Here is a 25864-nt window from a genome sequence, read left to right as displayed (position 1 = left end):
TGAAGCCCACCATCATCCCAGAACAGAAATCTTCTCAGGGACACACATGGGGGCTAAATAATTTTGACTCATAGCCAGAGTCTGAACGAGCCAGTCAGCACTGGGATGCTGAGCCAGCCATATCATTATTTGCAGTGTTTAAAATTTCATTGAAGATAATATCAGAAGTCTCTAGTCTTTATGGCTGCAAGACTTATCTTCTGAATGTGGCCATTATAGTACTCCGCATATGAATATGCTTATGCACAGCTCAAAGAAGCAGGCATGAGTCTGAGCAGGTACAAAGCACAAGCAGAAAGTAATGGTGCTGCCCTGGTGTAAATCAGGTTCAGAAAAGAGCCCTCAGTTACCCCTGAAAGAAAGGGGGTTTTCCCCTACTTGTCTCAAGACCCATGACCTGTCCTGGTGCTTGACAGGAATGATTTCAGGGTAATCTTCACTACTGATCTTTCTAGGAGAAACAGGATGCTACCAAAGATGAGAGGGCAGTGTTGTGCACCTGCACAGCACCATCAGACAGAGATTTGTTGAGAAGGTGGGAACTCACACAAGTTTTATCCCTGCTTTTTAGCATTGTGAGACATAATGTAGCTGCATGGTGAGGAAATCCTCCCCTCTGGGTTCAGACTGGAGATCTCTCACTCTGGCACATTGGGTTCAGAGAATGCAGACAAAAAAAATGACAGTCTTACCCCATTCTCTCCCTGTCATAGCACAGACTGTCTTGAGCATCCTGGGGCGCACCCAGCTGAGCTCTGGCTCCTGGCTCCCTCTTACTGCTCGGAAGAGTCTCCTGCGAAAACAGAGATGTTGTTGAATATTCTCTGATTTGATCTGGATGAAATCTCTCATCAGATCCTGCTGCTCTTCATGGCAAAATACCCACAGGCAACAGAGTCCAATTTTTACCCGTTCAGCTTCAGGCATAAATTTGCTGTTTTCAAAGTGGAGACAGCATCAGATGGCAGAGCGAAGGGAAAAAAAAAAAGTCCTTCACCAGCTGTGAAAACTGCCCTTTTAATTTTCATGAAAAGATATGAAACAAGAACAAAAGAAATGTTCTGCTGGCTGTTTCATTCCTCACTGGTGTTGTCGACAGCGAGCATTTCCTCTCACCATTCAACTCTTAGATGTCATTAGCTGCTGGATCTCTTTTTAGCTTCCCTCCTTTCCTCTTGGTGAATTAAGTCCTTTTAGATATCGCCTCTTGAATTCACATTCAATTTTGAGGCCAAGTTTTATCTGTTCTGCCTGTGACATAAAAATGGTTGTTTCCTCTTCTCCTACCCAGGTTTCTCTGTTGAGGTAATTCCTCTACCTGTTTCTGTTACTCCACTTTGAGGTCTTGCTTCAGATGTTAGTCTTTCTGCTTTATGTCTACACTGTATCTCATTAAAACTGTGCACCAGTCCAGACTTCTCCTCATTACAACAGGCAGAGCGTATGGGAACACAGTTATAATGAGGGCAAAGAGTATGGCTCAAAACCAACTTCTAATAGCTCATTAGCAAAAAAAAAACAAAAAAAAAAAACCAACACCACACATCAGGCACTGTTGTGGTTTCCTCATTTCTTTTAAAGATCTGAAAGCCATCCCCTTCCCCAGCCCATGGAGGTCAGCAATGTTTCATCTTCAAACTCAAGGCAAAGCTGTTGTCTTCACCGAGGATTGTCTCACAGCCTTAGGAATGTCCTGGACTCCATGTCCTGTGATAATGTCTGCAGATGTTCATGAAGTCACTTAATGTGTTTGTGCAGTGCTCATTTATCACCTTCTCAGTGCTCCTGCTACACCTGGGAAACAGCATGGGGAGCAGCACTACGTACTGGCAACCCAACTGCTGACGCTGTTTCCTCCTTTACATCAAGGTGGATCCAGTCCTGTCTGGTGGTGGCTTTCTGCTATTTTGCTTCTGCTCACTCATAGTTGCTTAGGTTTGCATATTAGCCTGACCCAGATTGGGAGTACAGGTACAATTCCAAATATTTCCCAGAATTTGAAGATCCTAGTCTGGACTGGTGCTGTATTGTACACATGGAGAATGTCAGAGTTCTCCTTTTTTTATGCAAATAGGCAAAATCAGAGGAAGGTGTTCAAGCTTGCAAATAAGCTTTAAAAGACCCCACCATGTATTTTGTCTTCTTCCCCTTCTCGGTAACATCCAGCAGGAGCTGCTATGTACTTGGAAGTGTTACCAAGAGCTAGCAGTTCTTTCAACTGTAAAGGAGCAGAGCTAAAGTCTAGGCTTTACCCTGGCCTTGCTCAGCACGGTGGCTAAACACTATGTAAAAGCTGTGACAACCAAGCAAGGGCCTTAGAATTTATGTGCTCATATTGTTACATTGCCGGGACATCTCTCGGGATGAAGCAATTTACGTTGTAAAATATCAGTGCACTAAAGAGCTGAGGAGGAGCTTCGTTGCATTGACAGCCTGGCTCACGTATTCTTATTAGCTAATCACGGTACCTGTCAGAGAAAAAGACTATCATTGGTGATATTTAATGCTGTACCTTTGGCTCCATTCAGTGCAGGCTCAAAACGCAACATTTTGATAGTCTTACAAGATGCTCTGTCTCCTTTTAAGGGACAGCTGACAAGAAGATGCCTCTTCTGAATGGGTGATGTCTGGCCTTCAGAGCAGTGAAGAGTGATGATGCCACAACTAGAGAGTGTCCCATCTTCTGTAAGAGTGTGGCTGGCATCATCTAGCAGGCTCAAATCCCTGCACTGCAGCTGCAGGGCAGTTAGGGATCTGCTTGTTTTGGGGTTCTGCCTGTGGCTGACAGTGCTGCCCAGCTGAGATAGGAAGGTATCATCTGCCCTGGAGGAATGTGCTCCTCAGAAGTAGGAACACAACTATATTTGAAAGCATTTTATTTTTAGCTTATCATTCATAATTTCACTTGTGTACGTCACAGTGACTCATGCTTTGCTCCCCCTTCCTCAAGCAGGTGCTGGCAGAGGCATGATTCTTTGTTTAATGCATGGTCTCTCTGTTTGAGGGCTTGTTGCAGTGTGGCTTGGCAGTAATAAGGGCTTCTTCTCAACCAAACACTACTAGCTGTGAAATTTTGGATATATGTCTTTTTCTTCCCCCTAAGAAATATGTTTTTGGTAAAACGCAGATGCGGTAAATGCATATGCATTGGCCATATCCGTCTGAAACAGAAAAGGCCTCCAAACGGAAAAGGAGCTATTAACACAATGGAGAAGAGACTGTCCCATGCATCAAATCATGTTCCTCACATCACTGCCAACCCCTTAGCAGATGTTCAGTCCAGATGATTCCCCAGAACATCTGTGCCATATCCTCTACCTGCCGCAAGCCGCAAAACACCTCCCTGCAAGACCTCGCAATAAACTTCAGACCCTGTGTAGAAAAGACAAAACCTGCAAAACTGCAGTGTATTACAGAGAAAAATGGGAGACATCAAAGGCAAAGAAAGGAGCAAACAGTTCCTAATAGTTACCTCATGCTTTCCACATGCACTGGTACTGACTTTTCCTAATGTAAAGCCATGGCACTGTGCTAACAACTAGCATTTTTTGTTACCCTGCAGTTCACAGCTCACCTAAGCTTTCTCTGATCCCTCCAGTGAGCCATTAGTGCACCAACTGTTGTGAGGTTGTTTTAGCAACAGTTTGAAAAGTGATTTTTTATGAGCTGTTTATTACCTTCTCAGATTTATTATGTTCCATTCAGACCGATTATGTGAAATAAAAAAAAAAGAAAACAACACCAACTCTAACAAGAACATGAACTAAAACAAAACAAAACAAAACAAAACAAAAAAGTTATTTATCCTTTATTCCTTTTTTTATCCCCCAACACTTTTGGGATAAATGTCAGGATGAATTTAAGTCAACACTGTCAAAGGCAATCATTGGTTTTGAGATTTTAAAACCTTGAGTATCTAAATGAGGGTTCTTATGAGTGAATTTAGTTGCAGAAGGAGATTTGTGGATCCATTCCCAGTGATTGCAAGGTGATTATCTGCCTCTTCCCCTCTTAGGAAGCTGGGTGTCTTTGGCTGGACATGTACAAGAGGATATACCTTACAGAGCAAAACATATTCAAACTTCCAAACATTTTCAGAGCTTGATGGTGCTGATAGGAACGTCTTCACAGTCCAGACCTGAAGGACCACCGGGTGTTACACCAAGCAGAGGTTGTGGGAAGGATTTCCCCTCCAAGAATATGGGGCTACACAAAATAACGTCAAACCAGTCAGAAGAATCTCAGCTAGATAGCAAAGGGGAGTTCTTCTGCCAACAGCACTAACCTCTGTGGTTGCACTTTGGTTAAAAGCTGGTCTATTGACAAATTAGGGCTTTCTCCCCATTTACCCTGTGTTTTCCTTTAATGGTCCCAGCTGGAGAGCAAAGCCACAAATTTCAGTTTTTCCACAATTTCCAGTTTTGTCATACTTTGGAAGTGATTGTTCAAGCAACTACATGTGCAAAGTAGGTACCTGGCCAGCCAGTCCCCCAGCATGGCTGCAACAAGTCCAGCACTCCTCCATCCCATCCTCAGGGAGTTCCCTACTCAGGGAGTAACCAGGGAGTTACGTTATTCCCCTTGATGCCAGTGGGAGCCGGTCTACTGATTGTAAAAAAAGCTCTGGGAATTGCAAGATGAGGCCCTAGAAAATCCAGTGAGACTGAAAGTTGGACACCTGGCTGAACATTTTCGCTTTCCCCTGACAGTTAATGAGATGAAAGCCCAGGAGGATTCTCTGACAATTACAGCTTATGATGAGAATGTGGCTCCTGTGCAGTGATGAACAGAGCTCAGACAAGCAGCCTCCTGCAATGAGGAGTTAGTGAGTCCTCATAGGAGTAAACATATCCCCTGGTTCTCTGTGAGGCACCAACGTGTCCCTGACACACCACTCCTTGTGGGTTTTGGTTTTTTCTTTTTTTCTGGTCTGTCCATTAACTGAAGAGGCCACAGAGAATGAACTCTCTTTCAGCCCTAAAAAATGGATTATCTCAGGTCTAGCTGAGGCATCAAGATATAAATAAAGATCTTCAGCTTCCACAGCAATTAATACCCATCCATCAGCTTTAAAATCACCTGTGTATAATAAATGCAAGAAGCTAAACATCTTGCTGCTGAGCTTCCGCTAGTTGTCATCCAGGCAAGACAATTTATGACACCTTTGCTGAGCATCCTGTCGAGGGCTCATTCATGTAGTTCCTCTGAAGGCCAGATGCAGCCTTGAGAACATGAGAATTCAGAGATTTGCCCTGCTGCCTTGTTACCCTGCATGATCGTTTCTGGTAAGTGTTCTTCTTTAATCATTTCCCTGCACAAAGCTCAGGGTTCTCTTGTGTTTGTCTATGTCATATTAATAAGGGTCCATTTGGGAGGACGCTGGGGGTGGAAATGATTTGACTGAGGTTAAGTAACAATTGTACAAAATTGTTTTGACATTATGTTAATATCTGCTCTTGTATTATCCCCAATTTAAAGTTAATCACCAAAATTACCATTGCAGTTCCCAAAATCTAATGAAATAAGATTTGTTGAGGTGTGAATAATACAGAAATTGAGAAGTGCACAGTCACTATAAAAAAAATATGGAATAAACTGCTAGTTTTAACTCTCTGAGTGCTCATATAAACTGAGGTGGGTTCACAAACTATATCAGAACTTTAACACTTTGAAATCCTGCCAGTGACTGAGCGAGGTCTGGAACAAAGTGTCCTGCTCATGTGCCTGCATGTGCACACAGGGCTCAGCGCAGCAGGGTCCTGGTCCATGTCCCAGCTGCCAGGGCATGGCCAGACATCTCAAGATAATAAATATGAATTGGTGCTTTAATGTGGGTTCGATCATGACTTGGCTGTGCCAGGATAGACATATATAATTTGGGAAAATAAAGACAGACCATTGCTATCATGAGAAATAATTTGAAAAGACTGATTACCATAAATAAAAATCAAAAAGCTGTGGGGAAATGCTAGCACAAGGAACAAAAAGAGATGGAGGAACCTGCTTGCCTCTTGTATTACCCCAGAATGAATATGAAGAAAATGGAGGAGGAAACATCAGTGTTACATTCAACCCAACAGCCTGGTCCACATCTAGCTGATTAAAAAAATATTTTTTTTTTCCCAAAAAAATCACCTAAATCCTTTCCCACATGGAAGCTTGGTGCAGGAAGAATTCAAAGCAAATGATGTGCTTCTGGGAAGAGGATTTTAATAGCTGTTTCTGTAAAAAAATGGGAAATGGGAAATGATGGTGGATTTGAACCATTACTTCAACCACAACAAGAAAACATGTAGTAGTTAGGCCTGGGAAAGGCCATCCAAACAGCACAGCTACAGGCTTGTTGCCTTGGATATGTGAGTGGAGTATAACCAGAAGGGTGGGAGAGCTGCTGGGCTGTAGGCTTGGCTGAGAAGGAAGTCAGAGACACAGCTGTGATGAGTGTTGGGTGGCTCAGGGTAAGTTTGCAGGGAGAGTGATGCTCTCTGCTTCATCTGTGCCATTTCAGGTCTGGGAAGCACACACAGAAAGTAGGAAACAAGCAACACGTGGCTGTGGCAATGCTGCACAGAGCAAAACACATGGAGCCAGCTGCCCCCAGAAAAAAAGAAGAGAAAGAGAAATGAAAAGGACAAAAGAAAGAAGGAGAAATCAAACTCAAACTTGCAGCAGCTTTCCTTCAGAGTTGCCCTAGGCATAACTAGAGGTTCCCATGAATTACAGAGCTAATAACGTATTCCTATGTCCAGACTGAAGTACAAAAATGACAAAGAATGACTCACTTAAGGTGCTTATACAATCAATACTACAAAGCAGCCATAGATGATCCATTTTTTGATCCTCACTTCACACCTCAAACTGGCTGATTTACTAGGTGAGGCAGTAAGGATCGCAGTTTTTGATAGAAAATTCCAATTTTCACGTGCAAAATGAAACACTCTGCATTTGCATCTAGTTTTCCTGAGGCTGGGTGTGCAGAGATACAGTCCATCACAACCTAACTTGTTCCAGCACAGTAATTGCAGCCAGTTTTGTGGATAACAATTGCAATTTCAAGTGTGGAAACAAGCTTGAAAGAGGCTGAATACCTGATCCTCTGTATGCCTCAAAAAGCTACAGAATAGCTGCATTGTTGGCTTTAATAAATTCCCCATGGAGATTTCATATCCCCTCTAAAGTGGTTCCTCAAAATCTTGTTTTCAGCTACTTCACCTAGCAATATCTGTAAAATGACCCTTGTTCTTCTGGCCACTTCAGTGTTGAGTCTTCTGGTGTGACATCGAAATGAGGATGTTTTGATTCACAAAGGTGAAGAATTAAAGATGCTTGAATTTTTCAGTGATTTTTTTATAGTACAATGGAGCCAAATATCTATCAGGACAAAACTGATAGCAGCTCACAGAAATAAGAGAAAATGTCCCAGGCATAACATACTTTGTGTGTGGACTCTAGCTGTATTTCAGAAACAAAACTAATAGACTGAATTATTCCATAAATTATTGGAGTTTGAAATAAACCCATTGTTACAATGGTTAGGAAGGAGGTAAGTTTTAGAAGTAAAACAGGGATCCTTCCTCCCTGAACTTTCAAGCTCAGGCTCAAAACTCTGTAGCCTTTGTAGACTTCGTCTAATCTCTCTTGCCTTAGAAGTACCACGAGAAAATTGAGATAGGGAACATGACTTCTTCTGATTAAAATGGCATTAATGCCAAGCTATGTGTGACAATGTCACCCTCTTGTAGCCAGGAAAATAACTGCAAGTGTAAGCTTTGTAGTAGCACAACCACCTGTGGTCACATCAGACTGCCAGCAGTCAGTCCAGATCTTGGAAGCCAATTAATCCCAGGCTGGGCTAATACTGGACTGGGAGTGCAAGATGGGATTGCAGGCTCCGAAGGCACAAGCTGCAGACACGAATACAAAGTAAATATTAAACCACAAACCAATTTAAAAATAAAAATAAAACTCTTTGGATCCCATTGCTGTCACTGCTCTGGCAATAGGCAGGGATCAGAAGGAAAGAACCCCACAGTGCTTAGTAAATATTGTGAATTAGCTAAAGGACTGGGTATGTTAGAGGGAGCAGCTTCAGCATAATAAAGGTCAAAACTGTTCTTGTGACCTTAATCCAAAGACCACAAACAGACATCAGGAATAGTCTAGTAGATTTATTATTTAAACTGCCCTCATTTTCTGTGTCACACCAGAACTATCCCAATGCAGCCAAATATATTTCATGGGCTGACACCTAAGTTCACTGGGGAAGAGCTAGGCTCTTCCAAAATGAACTACTAGTCTAGTTAAATCTTTCTGTTGCATGATCTCTTGGAATAGTTTCCATTTCTAATATGGTTTTGTTAACATAGAGTTTTCCAAACTTATCCAAATCCAAATGCTCACTGGTTCTTAGCAATTGCTAATTAGACAAAATTTAGTATCTTGGGAACCCTTTGCTTTACCCTTACCATGACAACTTTGCTTTTAATTGGAGAAGTCTTTGTAGACAGACTGGTACCTGCTCAGCCATAATTTTTTTGTCCTCTGATTAACAATCTCAGCACCATCTGCATGAACAAGAGCTCAAAGTTCATTGACACTTTTACTTTCTTGCAGAGGCTTCTGGAAGGTTACTGAGAAGCAGCATTTCTGTAAGGCTGTGTTATGATAGTATCCAACATACACAAGATGATTTAATTAATTAAATTTATTTAGTATGTTTATAACTAAAATTAAAAGCTCTACCTTCTATATACAGCTGATTGCTCTTAAAGTTTGTCAACAGGCAGTTACAGCATTTGCCTGAGCAATGCCGAACTTCTCACAACTTGGAAATTATAAGCAAGTGCTGAGGCTTGTTTCAGACCCATTTTTCAGAGATGCAGACTTAGCAAAGTGGGAGCCTGAAATTCTCATGTAGACCCCTAAGAACTGAAATTACAGCTCACACTGCTCTTTCCTCTGGGAGCTGGCTGTTAGCTGGGGCCCATTTGCACATAACCTCGGTCTGCAGATACCTCCTATACTTCTGAGACACAAGTAATTTCATTTCAGCTTGTGATGATGATCCTTTAGAAACCACAAGGAGAAACTTCTGCTCACAGGTCTTAGCCATCTCTCCAAGTTACTTCCCAAGCTTTATGGCTTCTTCAGAGACACTGAGCTGCTTTACTAATAGTTTCCATCAGCAGCCAGCCTGAGAGCTGCCCAAATCACTGTCCAGTCCCCTGCATACAAGGATTAAATAGTGCATTTGCTCTGCCCTAGTACTGCGATGCTCTCTTGGGCTCTGTGCTCTCTTTTTCACCCTGTCCGGGGCCCCCCTTGAAACTGTTTGTGTTTTGTCTGCAGGACCAAGGTCCTTCTGAATCTGCAATCATAAGGCACTGAGCACCTTAAAACCACGGGAACGCACCAGCCAGGAGAATGTACAGGTTCAGCCCCTACACAATGAGCCAGAGATGTGGCAGAGACGGGCAAGTTGGACGGAAGAAGGGAACTTGGAAACATCATTAGGTTTTAAGGTGAGTCCTGCTTTGTGTTGTTGGCCTAGTACTCTGCTCAGGGACAAAACCAAATTATTCCTGATATAAATCTACAATCAACAGTGAAAGACTCTTCATGTTTGATTTATGAATCCATTTTCCCTTGGTCATTCTACTCCAGGCTTTCTAAACAAGAGAGCTGTGTTGCTTGGCTGGCTGTGAGGAAGAGTCTTCAGGAAACTGGACTACACAAGGTTCTGCAATTAGACAATTTCTTTGTAGCATAACGTAGGCGCCAAGATGACCTCAGAGGACTTTTTTGCTGTTGTAGAAACATATTGGACAAGTTTTCTGAGCAGCTGTGCATTAGTGTTCTGTATTAAATGGGCTGATTATAAATTACAACAGCTATCCTAAGAACTTCCCATCACTTTGGAGTTCTTCATGGCAACTTTCTTTCGTTCCTTCTTTTCCCTTGCCTCCAAGGGCTGCTTTGCAAATACATGCCATCTGGTGGGAAAGCAGATGGGGGGATAAGAAAAGTTATGGTTTATGGATTCATACAAAGATTGCTCTGTCCTTTCTCCCCCCAAAAAAGTACTTGCCTCATACTTCTTTTCAGGAAAAGAAGTTTCAGGCTAGCAGTGCAGGACTCATAGCCATAGAAAAGATGGAGGTGTGTGTACACCACAGTGTCTGAAGAAAGATTTATTTTTTTTCTCCAGAGCTCATGATAAAGGTGGATTTTTATTGACATTGTTTTGCTGCACCTTAGGCTTTTTATTTATATTCCGGTTAATCCCTCCCACCTGTACTATCTGCCTTTACACAGAAGCAAGTTCAATATATGATATATTTCTGCTTGCTGGAGTGAAGAGCTCATGGAAGAAATTTGGGGGGAAAGGGCTAATCATAGCCCTCTTGGCTGCCTGGGAGAGGGCACACAGCTGCTCAACTGAGTGCAGGCACTTCCAGGCTAGCAAAGCGGCCCAGCTGCTGGGCATCAGTTTGTCACCCACCTCAATTTCCTCTGCACACTGAAAAGACCCATGAAGGAGGACCTGTGTTTTAGAGTTAGTGGGGTCAGGAGAAGGGGCTTTGTTAACTGGAGAATTTTGGTATCTTGCCTGCCCCGCCTCCCCTCCAACTTTAGCTGGAAGATTGTTGCTAGCTCTGATCTTTTTTAAAAAACTTTCTTCTGTGTTGTCTGTGATGTTTTCCTTTCTCTCTAGTGTTGTTTTGGGGGGAAGTTATGCTAGAGAGCTGCTGGTCTGCTGTGGGCAACTAGCAAAAACTATGTTCTGTTTAGACATGTTTATTTTTCCAGTTGCTTTCTGGAGATAGTTGGAATGCCCATGCTTTCTTAATTGAGGTGTGATTTTTTTTTTATTTTTTCTTCCCCTCACTGAGAAGCAGATGCTCTTTGATATGGAGGAAAAGGACCACAAGCTGCTTTTCAGCTGTGGTGTTGTACCCATGTCCTGTAGTCAATGTGTCTTATCCCCACTTACAATGTGGCTCCCAAAACTTTTTGAGTGGCATGATGGATTTTCTTGTAAGGATTTATGACGGTTTGCTCTCTTAACTACCTGTTATGAACTCTTAGAAGTTGTCTGTGGATCCCAGGTGTCCTTAAGCAGCATATTGAAAACATGGTTTGCAACTGTTTGTGAGCTAAGCTCAGAACTGAAGTATTTTGGCTGACTTCTGAGCTTTGTCTCTTTCTCTTTTCTTCCATTCTCCCCAATGTGCGTATCCATCTCAAGGGACCTCGAGACTCCCAGTCTAATTTCAAGCAGCTAAACTGAACTGAATGTTTTTACAATGGTGTCACAAGCTTTTTGGAGCCTGAAACACAGCAGGAGGTTTAAGCTAATACAAACCAAAAGCACATTTCCTAACCTGGCCTTCATGCTTAATGCATGTAAAAGAGCTGTCAGGATGAGGTCAGTGGCACATAGCACCTCTGAGTTGGCTGAGATGCAAGGGCTTGAAAGCAGCCACTAGGGACAGGCATGGAGTGGGGCTCTTCAAGCAGAAAAACATCAAAAAGCCCAGTTCCTCAAGCTGGGACTGATGATGAACCAGTATATTTTAGAGTTGCTGTATATCTGTTATGTGTGTTCTGCTCTAAAACTGGCATACTGCATAGATGGTAGGAGTAGCTTGTTCACAGTTCAGGGGAAAATACACAACAATACCAAATGTTAAGAGGCTTTTTAGACAAGTGGAGAAAGGAATGTAACAAGATCCAATATCTGTGTTTGTCTAACATTGATTTCCAATTGTGAAATGAGGTGGATGTTTTTAACAACGGGATGATGAACCCCTGGAGCGGTTGCCTAAGGGATGCAGTACGCTCTCTGTTACTTAAATCCAATATATCAAGTTCAGATCACTTTTCTGAAGGAGGCAATCCAGCTCAACCAGAAGTTCCTCAGCTCAGTAAAGGACCACCGGGTGAATTTATACATCCACAGGTAAGTGGGAGGTCAGATTAGATGACCATAATAGTCTTTTTTTACCTTCAGAGTTGAAATTCTTTATAAAAGTGAAATCAAAAAGATGAGAAAGGTCTTAAAGCCAAATATTGCCTGCCAAACCCAATTATCAGGACTGCAGTTCAAAGTGATCTGTGCCCTTGCTGGGCCAGAAGCATTTGACCACTGATTTTTATAGCAAAGGATGTAAGTGCTTGGAGAAGCAAGAGGGATGCAAGAAAAGGGTTTCCAACATCAGGAAACCTGCTCTTTCCCCACATAGATAAAAACTGGAGAGAAATGTGAATTGCCTTTAGGCTAAGCTAATGTCTACATTTCAGAAGAGGACCTCCCAGAAGGGTGCAGGACCCAATGTGTTCAGTGTGGCTGCAGGGAACAGAAGAAGCAGGAGCTGTGAGAAAGCCACAAGGATGGCTCTGAGCATGAGCGAGGATGAAATGAGAGTTGGGCAGCTAGTGCCAAAATTATGATGTGCCTCAAAGCCCCTGCTTCCTATCCTACCACAGCAGCCATTGTGCAGGTGGGCAGAAAATAGGTATCCTCACACCTTCAGTGTTTCCCTGCAATCCCTTGTAAGACAGCGAGAAGAGCCCTTGTTTTGCAGTGCAGCAAGGAGGGAGCTGCCAGCTCCATCAACGAACGTTTGCAGCCAAGCCTCTTGTATCCGATGCACTGCATGCGTACAGGTTATGAATAATTTCTTTCCTAAGAAATGAGCCCAGGTTAAAAATAGCCTCTACATTTAGCTGCCTCCTTCCTGCTTGCTGGGGCCGGAGATCTGTTGGAAATGCTGGTAGTCATATTTAATGTGGAAATGTTTAGAAGCCAAAACTGTCTGGCACCTCTTGCCAATATGGGGAGCCCCGAGAACGGTTGTAGGGCAGACAGTGGAGTTTGGTTTTTCTCCTTACCCTGGCCTGGAAGGGGATGGTAAGAAGTTCACTCTGGAGACAGCTTCTCCATTGTCCCGTTCCAGCCAGCCTTGACCCTCTGTGGAGGTTGCTAAGAAAGGGCTAGTTAACACTAAGTGGTTTTGCAATGTGGTACCTGGGGCTGGATTAAGATATATTTTAAAGCTGCTACACAGACAAATTGAGCTTGATAGTCTGCCTAGTATAGGGGACAGCCCTCTGTGTGTAACACCAGCTCCCTGTTACTGTCTATGGTGAACTTGTAAAACAAGGCATGTGTTTGGAGGGCATATGGTAACACTTTCACTTGTATATCCCTGTTCCTCTTCTGTGGGATTATATCTGCAAGGAGTGTACAAAGCTGGAAGGGTTGCAAGTTTAGGACCTAAATTATGCTGATGCTTTCTCATTAATCCTCAGCTCTAGGCTTGCAGGAGTTTGTCATCACATGAGAAGTAAGGGCATAGAAAGCTGGTAACACATGAGGATTCCCTTTATCACCTGCTGACCTGAAGGACTGAGTAATAGCCTAGAATGGCACTGTAAATAATGATAGGTTCTTGCAGTTTGCAATGAAATAATCAGGATTAAGCCTAAAGACATGATTAAAACTACGCAGCTCACACTGTGGTGAAGAGGATAAAAACAGTCAGGTATTTACTTACTGAACAGTTAATGCAGTGGGTTTTACTCTGACTAATCAAAGCTCTTGGGGTGGGCAGGGTTTAGCAGATCTTGCCTGAAGAAGAGGTAGAGACTTCTGGTCTCTGTGCTTAGGAGAGAAGGATGTGGGAATGCAGGAATATAAAGTGTCTCCTGGCACCTCAGATATCAGAAACTCTGTAAGAGATGTCCTGTTTGAGTTTCCAGCACACAGATCCTAACATAGACAAGATCAGTCATTGACGGATGGTGCTAGGAGAGTGAGAAATTTTGATTTATGCTGTCTACAGAAAGGTCTACTCTAGGTACCAGTTACTGAGACTGCGTAATTGGAGCCTGAAGGGAACTGAGAAGCTGTGACTCTCCATCCATATTACCAAGGCCACAGCCACATGATAGTGCAGGAGCTGTCACCAAGTAAACCCCTTCCCCCAGCACTCTGAAAGGATGCCATGGTTGTCTTGATTTTGGACCCTTTCAGCCTGAAGTTTGGCCCACCAGTGCAAACTTGAATAGTTCCCTGATCATCAAATGCAGCTATGTCTTTTCTGTGGTGGCATCCCAGAGCATCCTTTCTATGGACGTCACTTCTTCCTTTCCTCAGCTGCCAGAGCAGTGTGTGCCCTTAAGTCTCACTCAGCTCTTCTCCCTTGTTTTGTGGCTACACCTTGTCTGCTCCCCGCCTCAGAGATTCATTATAAAAAATGATCCAGTTTTCTGAAATCACAAGGTTCTGTGTCTTCCACTTATTGTTTTATTTTAATAAGCAATTATGTTTTGAAGGCACCTCAGGGCTCCAGGCATTAACCACTTATCACCTGCTGAGTGATTTAAAACTAGTGAAGCACATCCCATTTGCAGGTTGGAATAAGGCCTGAATCCTATCAGCAGACAAATGAGTTCAGAAATACTCCATGTTTGTAAGTCATTGCTTATGGTTTCATCTCCTGGTCCTCAGAGAGGGGCCAGTTATGTGCTGGAGGGATGTCTGTTCCCTTCCTGTTCTGATAAGAAGCAAAGGGCTCGTTAGAGGCTGTGAAAGGGAGACTGTCTGTTGGCTGTTCTGTACTATTTATTTGCCAAGTATCTTCCACAAGTGTCTCTCCACTACAAAACCCTAGCTGCTAAATCAATCCACAGTTCAGGTACCCCTCGTGTGAGAGATGCAAATCTCCTCCAAGATGATACTGTTGTAAAGGCAGGAAGCCAATGACTCAGCTCTAGAACTAATATGGAAAATAAATGTTGTCTCACAGTGCTGAGATATTAGGTACAGTTATTGGTTAGTCTTCAGGACTTGTTATTCCCTACCAAGAGGCAATTTCTTGAGCCCACTCCAAGAGCATGAAACTCCCTGGCTGTAGCAATTTGCAGGAATAAACTGTGAGCATTTCCATAGATTGCAGGGTGCTCTGAGCACCGGCACCTTGGAGAGCAAGAGACCTGGGTTAGCATATGCTAGCTGGCTTTCTACTGGAGCTTTTATGACCTACTGGTTTGGGTTTTGTCCTACCACATCTCCTTGACTGCCAGGTGGCACAGTTGGAAGCCTATTTGAAAACAGAAACCCATTACGTCATCTCTATTTTTGTCACACATTGAAAATATGACACAGCAGCCGGGCCTGCATTGAACTCCTCGGTTGGAAGGCTGAGCAGCGCAGGTCATGTGTGCTGTGGAGCGTTATTATTGACATTATCTACAGTGTTAGTCAGCAGATATGCCATATGCTCCAAGGTGTATGTCCTCCACATATTGACTGAGTCATTTAAAGACTCAGGGGAATCTTTAAACGCATTTAAATCTCAGGGGAGATTTAAAGGTGGTATAACTAATGCTACTCCCCAGCCACTGAGGCGAGCAGCTCCGGTGCTGGCATGATTCATGGTGGTGCGCTCCAGCACCGTGAATGGGGGATTCCCGGTCTGGGGAACCTCAGGGGAGCCAAGAGACCTTCCAGGAGTCAGCAGCTCGCATGACAGCAGCTGAGGAGAGGGCCAGGAGCGATGGCGGCCAAGCCCCCCACACCTATAAAAGCCCTTGGGGAGCACTGGCAGACGGGGCCTGGCGGGGCGGCTGGCATGGGAGGGTGTGCAGGAAGGGCTGGGGCTCTGCCAGCTCCACCAGGGAGCAATGGCATCCACCCAGCAGAAAGCCACGGCCCCTGTAAACTCTGCACCCGCAGCAACTGAGGTGGCCGCCCAGGCAGGGCTGCGGTGGGAGCAGGCGGCCGCCCCGGTGCGGGCTGCAGGCCGTGCCCGGTGCTCCCAGCGGTGCCAGCGGCAGCAGCCCGTGCTCCTGGGGGTGCGCTGGGGAGAGCTAGAGCACCAGGGAGGTGTGTAGGTTGAGGAGGATCAGGGAGAGCAAAAACCAGACTACTGGGCTCACACCCTACTTACCCTGAGACAGGCCCAACAGGCAGACAGGCCCATGATCCAGAGGATTCCCTATCCTGTTTCCACATGGCTGAACACAGCGACTGAAGGGACAAGGAGGAATGGTGACAGGTTCCTGCCTGGCATGGTAGGCATGTCTCTCCATGACTGCCCCACCTGCCCACGTGAGGCTCTGCAAGTGGAACCAAATGATAACGAGGACAATGGTTCATCTGTTGTGGGGCGATTGCCAAGGTGAAGCTGGCCTATGGGCTGCATCAAAACTGCTCCGTAAAGGAAAAAAAGATGGGTCGTCATAGAACACCCCTGTCTGAAGGAACAGAAGGGCCAATATGCAGGCCAGACCTGCATCTTAGGGAAGTCTGCTGTCTCCCTGGGGTCCAGGTTAAAGACATGAAGAGAAAGCTTCCTGCCCTGGTCCAGCCACCGGATTATTATCCATTATTGATTTTTCAGGTAGGCAGCAATGAAGTTGCAACAAGAAGCCCAAAGAAAATGAAGAGAGACTTCAGGGCCTTGGGACAACTTGTGATCAGGAGCACAAGTAGTGTTCTCCTTTGTCCTTCCAGTTGCAGACAATGATAAGAGAAGAAATAGGAAGAGCCAGCAGATCAATATCTGACTCCAAATCTGGTGTCACTGGCAGAATTTTGGATTTTTTAATCATAGGTCTGTTTATATGACAGCAGGCCTGCTGCCAGCAGACAGGGCACACCTGTCTCAAAGGGTGAAAAGGTTCTTTGCACAGGAGTTAGCAGGGCTCATTGAAAGTGCTTTAAACTAAATTTGAAGGGGTAAAGGGATAAAACCAGGCCCACTAGAGATAAGCTTGGGGGCAGCATGCCAGTATTTAAGGGATAGTGTGCTAGCGAGGTCCTTTGGTCCACTGTCTCAATGGAGGTAGGGGATGGAGATCCATGCTGAAGATGCTTATTTAAAACTGCAGTTGCTCTGAATTAAGTAGGGGGCAGATGTCCCTGGTGAAGGGTGCTGTTGCTCATAAATACGTCCCCTGAGGTGACCTGAGCTGTTTTGGTGTTGTTCCAAAGCTCCAAGCTCTTGGCCTATGTAGGTAGGTAGTGCCTCCTGACCACTCTCTTCTCCACACTGTCCATTTTTCCAGACATACAGAAATGAGGATATCAGCCGCCTTTCTGGTGAAACACAGCCATTTCTCAGCAACAGCCAGTCTGAATTACATGTCAGAGGAGCCCTTGTCATGTTCCCACCTGTGCATCATCAGAATGGGCCCAATAAAAAGCCTCGTTTCTCTTTATTTCCTTGTGATTTTACCTCCCCTGTCTGTTTGACCTTCTATTGTCATCCTCTATTTCTTTCTGGCCCTATGTCTGCTCTTAGACTGATGGTTCCAGCATAGCTCTCAACATAGAGAGCAGGATTTCCAGAAGAGTCTCTGTGTCAGTGTCCAGAAATGTGGAGCTTGCAGGGGCTGTTCCAGCCCTCCTTTCCCATGCGAGGTATGCGCAGTACTTGCTCTGTGTCTGTCTCATCCCCTTCCAGTCTCAGGCTCCCTGGACCTGGGCCAGGATGCCTTAGTTTTCTTCTGCGGCCCTTTTGGTGTTCTCAGCTTGGATTTGGGGCACAGCTCAGCAATGTTTACTTGTCACATCCCCACCAGGCTAGGGACAGCAATGCTAATATTGCAACAAATTTAGCAGAGCTCAGTGGTAGGATTTGACCCAAATTGCAGAGGGGAAAAAGAAGCAGCTCTGTAAAAACTGAAATTCCTCTGGATGATAAATTCTATTAGAAGCAAATAAATAAAAAAGCCAGGTATGAAAGGGGCACATTCTGGTTTTTCTCTCGTCTTAGTGTGATTTGAACATAATTTGTTTGGGCTCAGCTAAGCAAGCAATGCAGAGACCCTGAGGAATGGGGCTATATTTGCTGAGAAGTCAACACCATGCTTCCACAGCAGTAGGAGAAGAGGTGTGAATGAGATTGCATAGAATCAGATCCTTCTCTCCCTGTTGGAAGCTTAAAGTGATTAGAAATGCACTTGAAACCAAATAGACATAGCTGGACTTGCAGATTGAGTCAGAATTTTGATTTTCCTTGCCCTTCCCCAGGGCAGAGCTCAATAAAGAGAGCAATAAAGATGCCCTGGGACAGACTTTTGAAGATAGGACTGGGCTCTAAATCAGTGTACAGACCTGCCAGAAGGAGATGATTTGGGGCAAAAAGAAGGTAAGAAAATAATGGACGAACTCAGTTAAAGTTGAGAAGTACCAAGAGTTTCTTGGGTGAAGATATGCAGCTGCTCATTATCAATACTTGGCATATAATCTATCAATATTTATAGACACATGCCTGCTTGATGTAGGGTCTGTGCATTCCCTCCAGTCTAGTTATTTTGTTTCCTTGCAACTAGAAAGCAAGGTTTCTTTGAAACGACGTTTTTCAGACAGCTGAGGGGACTCCCTTGCTGCCCAGCCCTCAGGGTGAGAGTGAAATATTTAAAATTCAACCGGACATGCTTTTAGGGCTGCATTAAGAAGCAGCAACCACTTCCTAAGTGTGGAACAATTATACAGATATCAGTTTATGCTTGAAGAGCCTGAACTTGCATTTGTAAGCTAGATAGAGATATAGGTCTTGGCCTGAGCAGTGATGGCAAAAGATGCATTTCTGAGTTGCACCAGAGCATGGTTCAAAGGACATTGAAGGATGTGACCCTTTAGAATTGTAAAATGAGAATATTAGAACTGGAGGTGAACTGCCTTGAGGTCTTATGATGGTGACGACTCCTTGCACTTGTTCTGCGGAGGCAATACAAATATATTTCCTAGAATATTTCCTCAAGTGTTTGTGTGGGTTTTTTTCCTGTTGCTGTTGAAGTGAGGTGACAGTCTTCATACATAGTCTTGGTGGATATGCCTGAGGCAATGCTGAAACATAAGTTCTCCAGCTCATCTGTCTCCATTGCTTCTATACAAGGCTTGGGCTGGGGGATGAGCAGCTACCAGTAGTGTATCCAAGCCACAGGAGAATGGCTGGTGAAACAGGAGGGACACCTTTATAGAAGAGCCATTTGCAGGAATATTAATTACCAGGCAGCTAGTTCTGGACAATTGAATCTCAACTCCAGATGTTCCCACTCTGACTAAGTGCTTTAGCAAAATGCTTAATTGATTACTATCTTGTGAGCTCTGTGTGTATGATAAAATCCAAGACTGTTGAGCTAGAGGGATTGTCTATTGATAGCAGTACAGTGCAGTGAGTGTTTTTTCACCTTTTTCAACTTATCCTTTTTTATCACAGGGAAACCAGGCCAGGTTTCAAAAATGTTCTTTAATTTATAATCTTTATTGTAGTGTCATGGTGTTGATTAAAGTCACTGAAGACCCCACTATATAAGAATGAATTGAAATAATCACATCTGTGTTTGGTCTGAAAGGCTTCTGAGCCTTGTTTAATGAGGGAGTGCTGATTTAAGGCTTTCTTTATTTCTATATGTTTATATGACAGGTGCAAGGATAGGGGTCAGATTAAAGAAGAAATAGGCCATTGGGATAAAATTAAATCAAACAGAGGTTTTACTCCAGGCTGTAATTGAACCAGAGCTTAAGTTCAAATAAGAAATTATTTTCCTTTTTTTTTTTTTTTTTTTCCCCTGGTCTTTGAGCTCTAACCAAGCTCAGGAATGTCAAACAAGTGCAAGGCTGTGCTAGCTGATATCTTTGGCAGGGGTGGACTCATAAGCACCATGAGGTAGGGGAAGATGTATAACAGGTAAAGTGGTACTTTGCAATGAGATTGTAAGGTCCCAGAGATTTGACTTGTATTCCTGTAGCTGGATGGAAAGAAGTTTTTGTTGCAGAACAGATCCAGCTTCTGGTGAAATCCCAGATACTTTTCATTTATGTTCAGTGGAAGCTGGCATGACCCTAATGGAGGTGGTTGCCACAAAAAGGTTCTTTCCATGGTGATTAGTAGACTATGTGATTCCTCACTGCGGGTAAACCCACAGATTTCAATGGAAACTTCCCTGGCTTTTAGGTCTCATTCCTTTTCCATACTACAAAAGCAAAACTGAAAGTAGTAGAAGAACAAAATTAGTTTCATGCTTCTGAAAATATGAATGCTTTTGCTAAAAGTATGAAATATACTTAATGGACAAGACTTCTGTACAAAACAGCCATATTGCTACACAACACTAACGTGTTGTGCTGACAGAGCAATTTTATATTTTATTTTTGCCTTTTCTTTCCAGAGTTCCAGGGCATGAAATTCTTCTGTGTTAAAAACTGCTATGAAGACCTCAGTGCTGCCCATGACCATTAAAAAGGATAGATTTAACAAGGGGAAGTGATCTGAATTTGATTTGCTGAAATACCGAACTACTAATTCCTTGGCGTTTGGTTATGCTGAATGCTTTTGTTCCAGTCGGGGTTGCTCATCTGTGAGCAATAAACTGATGGCACAAGTCTCTGCACACAAACTTCATGCCTCTCCATCTGTGGCTTAAGAAGGTTCACAGACCACTTAATTTGCAGGCACTGTCTGGATATGCCAGTTTCTGTCATCATTGATGTGTGTGGAAACAGGTAAATGAAGGTGAAAAGCCAATTTGGGGGCAGCTGTAAAGTAGAGACTTAATAGTTCTAGTACGCAGAATTTTAGGAATTATTAGTTTGTTCTTTCAAAAAAATAGCCTCTATTTTTAGCTCACAAAGGGGGTTGTTTTCTAGGGATTAGTGACAGGCTGTGCTGCCAAGGTGTGTAGGCTGATTTTGGAGAAGCATCCAGCCAGCTTGCATGGAGGCTGATGTCTTGCAGACTCCTGAGAGCACACTGGCAACAGGAGACTTCCTATTAGACTTGGGCTATAAAAATTATAGCTGAACTGTTTCTTTTTACATACAGTCCTAATCCAGCCAGCTCAAAGGGAACAGCAAATCTGAAGGAATCCAAGATGCCTTGGCTTCCCTTCTCAATGACAAACCGAGTATGTGTCCTTCCGAGAATTCTGCTGCAGGCAAGGCAGGGCATCCTGGCAGCAGGACTTATGGAACAGTGGCTGTTTTATGTACAAAACATAAGAAAGGAATGTGAGTTTGCTTTTTGTCTGCATACAGTTACCTGATCCCATTTCAGATGCCTTGTATCCTCAGCAGAAATTGTAACCTTCTAGGACATGAACCAACTGGCAAGAGCCACAGTCTGTCATGGCTCACATGGGGATAGAATTCAAATACCCAGAATGCACATACTGAGATGCAGGCATCAAATTCAAGCCTCTGGCAAGGAGATAACAAATCCTGGGCTGAACCTCTTCTAGTCTGATAGTTCCCAAGCTCAAAATTACAGACGGTTCCTACAGCTAACAAACTGCTGCTCCAAGAGAAGAGATCAGTGGGAGCAGTTGAACTTTGATAAGCAAAGGCTAAGAGTCTGCTCCACGATGTTTAGAGCTTTGTGATAATAATTAGATCTTAAAATGTGTCAGTTCTGCATGAGACAAATCATTAGCATAGGCCATGAGCATGTTTCCATGGGAGTGTGAGCGTATGTGTGTCTGTGTGATTTGCGCAAAAGCTAGCTAATGCAGCTGTGACCCTGCATATCCATATCCCAGTTTGTAGACTATAGGAGTGGGATGGAAATGATGAGACAGGCAGAGACTCTTGCTACCCTAATTTCCACTGCATTCATGACTACTGAGTTTCATAAAATCTTCCCCCACAGAGCTGCAGCCAGCATTGCTGCTGTAAAGGCAGTAAGGAGCACAGACAGGGTAAAGGTTATTTAAATAACAGCTTTCCTTTCCCATCAGAAAAGCTGTTGGCTATAAATTGCCATTTGAGTGTTTTGAGAGAACAAAAGTGTTATGTCTGTATTGTTTCAGTTTCTGCTTCTTCTCTTATCTCAAAGGTTTTCACGCTCTGAGAATGGAGGATGTTCCTCCTAGGGAAGAGGAGGTGAAAAGAGATGACTGCAGAAGCAGGGAAAGAAGGGATGGTCACATGAAGTGGATTCGCTGTTCTGAACCATTGCAGTGTTCTGAAGTCATGCTGTCCCCCTATATCCGTGACATGTATCCGAGTCATTCAGGAGCACCATGGACAGCAACCTCACCTGGTCACCTCTGGCTTCTGCAGACCAGTAATGACCGGAGAAATTCCTTCTGCCCATCATCTCCACCTTCTCAGGACCGAATCAATCTTCTATATTCAATAGGCTGAAAAGGATTTGCCGATACCTTTGGGTCTTTCGAGGGTCTATGACACAAAATTGCATCTTGTTTTCAAGACAACTGTAATTTTTTACCTTCTAGACCCTTTTCTCCCCTCTGGTCTTCCCAATGTTGCCTACATGGAGTATCCACAAACCTTTCTTTTCATTTATGCTTGGTGAGAACTGGCTCAGGATCCATTTCCTGTCCCCTTGGGTTTAGATCTTGGGCAGGTGCAAGATGCAACTCACTCATCCCATTTGGAAACGTTCTCCTTTAGGATCTGGTATAGCAGCTTTATAGATCTGGGCATGAATTCTGCACTCTGCTTTTCTGAACATGACCACTGCCATCTGCCAAATGGGTAGGCTCATGCAGAGTCTATTGCTGTTGGTTGTGAGACCAACATTGCCATGCTTGGACCTGTCTCTTTTGAAGGGGTTGGTGTGACTACAAATCTTTACCTCTCTTTTCTAAGCCCTTAACTTCAGGCTAACCTTTCAAATGGAAGGCAGTATAGCTGCTCTTGCACAACCCTTGATGCACCAGCATGACCTCACTGAGAATTAGGTCAAAGCTAATGCAAAATAGGTGAAACCCTGCAGAGCAGAGAATAGCCAGGGGGGCTCCAGGCTCAATGTGCTTTGTCATCATATTAAATCAAATCCACAACACAGCTAGTTTATGGAAGCATGCAGGCTGCAGAGGCTTTGGAAGATGGGAGAGCAAGGTGAGAAGGGACCTGAGGAGATACTCATTTTATTTGTGTGCAGTAAGTATTTTTTTCCCACACCTGTAGAGAAAGACGAAATGCTTACAGCTTATGGAGCCAGAGGTTGCTGAATTTCACATGGATTTGAATGCCAGCCTTATAACTTTGTCTTGGGAACTCATTAGGTCTCATAACACAAGAAAATATGTTGATTCTCAGTGCTGGAAAAGTGAACTGAACAAATGAGCATCCCACAGAAACAATAGTTATATCTTACCTGACCCCTGCCACAGCAGTGCCAGAACCACTACTTCCACTTTGGAGTCAATGATGTGTGGAGGGAACCTACCAAGCCAGAGAGGGGAAGATGCATTTTCTTTCAGTATCTTGGCTGGATTGCAAAGCAGAAAATCTTGTTCGGTCATGCAAAATTCCCTCTTTGTTTCTTTTATCTGTGAGAGCTACTGTCTTCTCTTCTGGCATGCCAACTGCTTTGGGGGCTGTACTGGTCTCTACTGACCACCAATTTCTAATATTGGAGAGGGATGTGTTTCAAGGATGAAATCAAGTAATTCCTCTGTCAGCTCATTGTGAGATGTCTCTGGCTAAAAGCCTGGGAAACAATTTTCTTATGACCTACTGTCTGATGATAGTGGACTGTATTATGCTGCTGTGGTCTCCCCCACATGCTTGGCGTTGAGTAATAAAACTCAGCTGAGAGAGAAAAAAACTGACAATCTACATTGCTGCTGCTGGCAAAGGCCAGAGCACTGCATGGGGCCCCTGAAGAGGGACGAGAATCTATCTGTTGATTGAGCCTGATTTAATTCATCTTATAAAGCATCTTGGCAGCTGACTAGATCTGACAGGTTGATAATAAGACTTTCCCTCAATGCAAAAAGGAAAGTAATTTACATTGGCTTCACACCTCTGGCAAGCAGGAAGATCCTGCCCTACCTTAGCGTGAATGGAGAGCAGACGTGAGAATGAGAGCAGGCAGCATCAGGGGGAAAAGGCTTGCTCTGTGCTTGAGCACGCACAAGAAAATGCCATTTGGAAAATGCCAATGGGTGAGAGAGCTGTGCTTGGAATCAGAATTCTGTCCATGACAGCAGTTTGGAGCAGCTTTCCAGACAAATCCTGAAGGATCACTTTCTTACAAGGAACAGCAGCACCACCTGATTTCATTTTGCTCCATTTAGCCCAGCACTTCTGCTGATACGCTGCTTACTTTCCCTTATAACAGGAACACGAGCACCAGCACCAAGCTGCCCTAAGATTTTTTTGTTTTGTTTATCATTTGCTGATTTCAAGCATTGGAACAGGCTGCCCAGCTATGTGGTGGGATCACCACCCCTGGAACTGTTTAAAAATCATGTAGATGTGGTTCTTAGGGATATGGTTTAGTGGTGGACTTGTCAGTCTTGGGTTAATGGTTGGACTTGATGGTCTTAAAGGTCTTTTCCAACCTAAAGGGTTCTATGATTCTATAAGCAGCTGATAGCCTCTAGGGATAGACCATGGCACTCACTGTGCAGAGAAGGTCTCTCCAAGTGGTGCAAGAATGCAATTACCCAGCCTCTAACTCCCCTACTACCAATACAGCCATCCCCAAGAGGACTGACAAGACAACTCTTAACCTGTATTATGCTCCGCTTTAAAACTGCTGTCACACCAGTTCTGGTTCTAAGTTTAGTGCCCCTTGTAAGCTGGGCTCTCAGCAGCTTTCTTCTGGTGTCATCACTTCCAAAAGGAACAACCTGAGGCAACCCCTCCATGCTTAACACACAGGCTGTACTGTCCTCACACCTCAGTGCACTGCCAAGGGAGGTAACAGTCCTGGGATGTGCTTTGAAATCCTCAGGTGAAAGCATGCCAGGACAGTGTCATGTCCTTCAGGGAAAGGTAATTTAGAAAGCTTTGCTCTTCACAACACACCAGCTTTAAAGACCCCTTCCCTTACTGCCAAAATTGAGCTGTGAGGAGGGGAGAGAAGTGGAATTATGTCAAAACAAACAAAAGTGAGTGGGTGGTGAAAGCATTTAATTTGCTTGTTCCCCACACACTGGGATCATGCTCTGTTAAAAGGCATTGGCTGAGCTCTAGGGCTCTTTCTCCTGGAGAACCCTCTGTTGCAGAGATGGTTTTTTGAGACCTTGATCTTGAACGTACTCAGACTGGGGCAGTGCCAGCTGGGAGACTCCTGAGAACTTTTCAATGCCCCTGGCCAACCTTTATGGAGCTGTGAAGGAGGACACCCAGATGCAGAGAACTACTGAAGTCTGCTAGGAAGCAGAGCAGAAGAGGACTTTGTGCTGTAGGGACACAATAACCAGAAGGTAAGTTTGTTTTCTGACTCCTTATTTAACCTGTCCTTAGAGAAACCTGTGCTAAAGTTTGCATTAGTGTATTCCAGCTTTGGACAGTGTCATGTGGCTGCCTCAAGGAAAGTGGAGGTCCTGCCTCAAGGCTGCGCCTGATTTAGAGTGTTGGCAGGAATGAGTAAGGCCATAGAGTAGGGAAAAGCGTCATGTGGTAGATGGCAAGGTTTAGGTGGTTGGAGAAGAGGTCTGAAAGGCAGATCTTGTGGAATATCATTGGATGATGTTGTGGTAGAAGGTTGCTCAAGAGAAGTTACGTGATCTCTTTTGGGGGAAGTAGTCTTTAAAATCAGGGCTATGAGAACTTTACCTGAATAGTAGTTGGAAGAGAAATGTAACTAGTTGTAGAGATTGCATCCATTTCCTGGCTAAGGTGTGCTGGAGGGCAGTGTGCTTATGCAGTGGGTACGTCGTAGTCTTGTTGTCTGGAGGTCTTAAATACTGCCTGTCATTGTGGCAGGTAAATATGGGACCCTGTTAGGAAAGCTCAGCACTTACAACAATCTTTACAAATGAGAGATCTTGCCTGAAAGCAAAAAAGATGAAATTAAGACAAGTGCAAAGCACTCCTCTTAGGCACGAAAAGCAGAATACACAAACACAAAACCGGGAATGCACAATG

At 44.0% G+C, this 25864-nt stretch overlaps 1 long non-coding RNA gene across 2 annotated transcripts in view; it reads right to left on the bottom strand.

Moving 5' to 3' along the window:
• Positions 1-1438, bottom strand: part of LOC130152690 (uncharacterized) — an 85163-nt gene extending 83725 nt beyond the window's left edge. For both annotated transcript variants that reach the window (XR_008823083.1, XR_008823082.1), the window contains exons 1-2: positions 910-1438; positions 693-793 (exon numbers count right to left, since the gene is read on the bottom strand). This is a non-coding gene — a long non-coding RNA (uncharacterized LOC130152690). The remainder of the gene's footprint in view (positions 1-692; positions 794-909) is intronic.
• Positions 1439-25864: the final 24426 nt, after the last annotated feature.

Source organism: Falco biarmicus, chromosome 7, assembly GCF_023638135.1.
Source record: "Falco biarmicus isolate bFalBia1 chromosome 7, bFalBia1.pri, whole genome shotgun sequence".
Lineage (NCBI taxonomy): Eukaryota > Metazoa > Chordata > Aves > Falconiformes > Falconidae > Falco > Falco biarmicus.
Note: the sequence above shows the minus strand (reverse complement) of the source record. Positions and strands in the feature narration are given on the sequence as shown.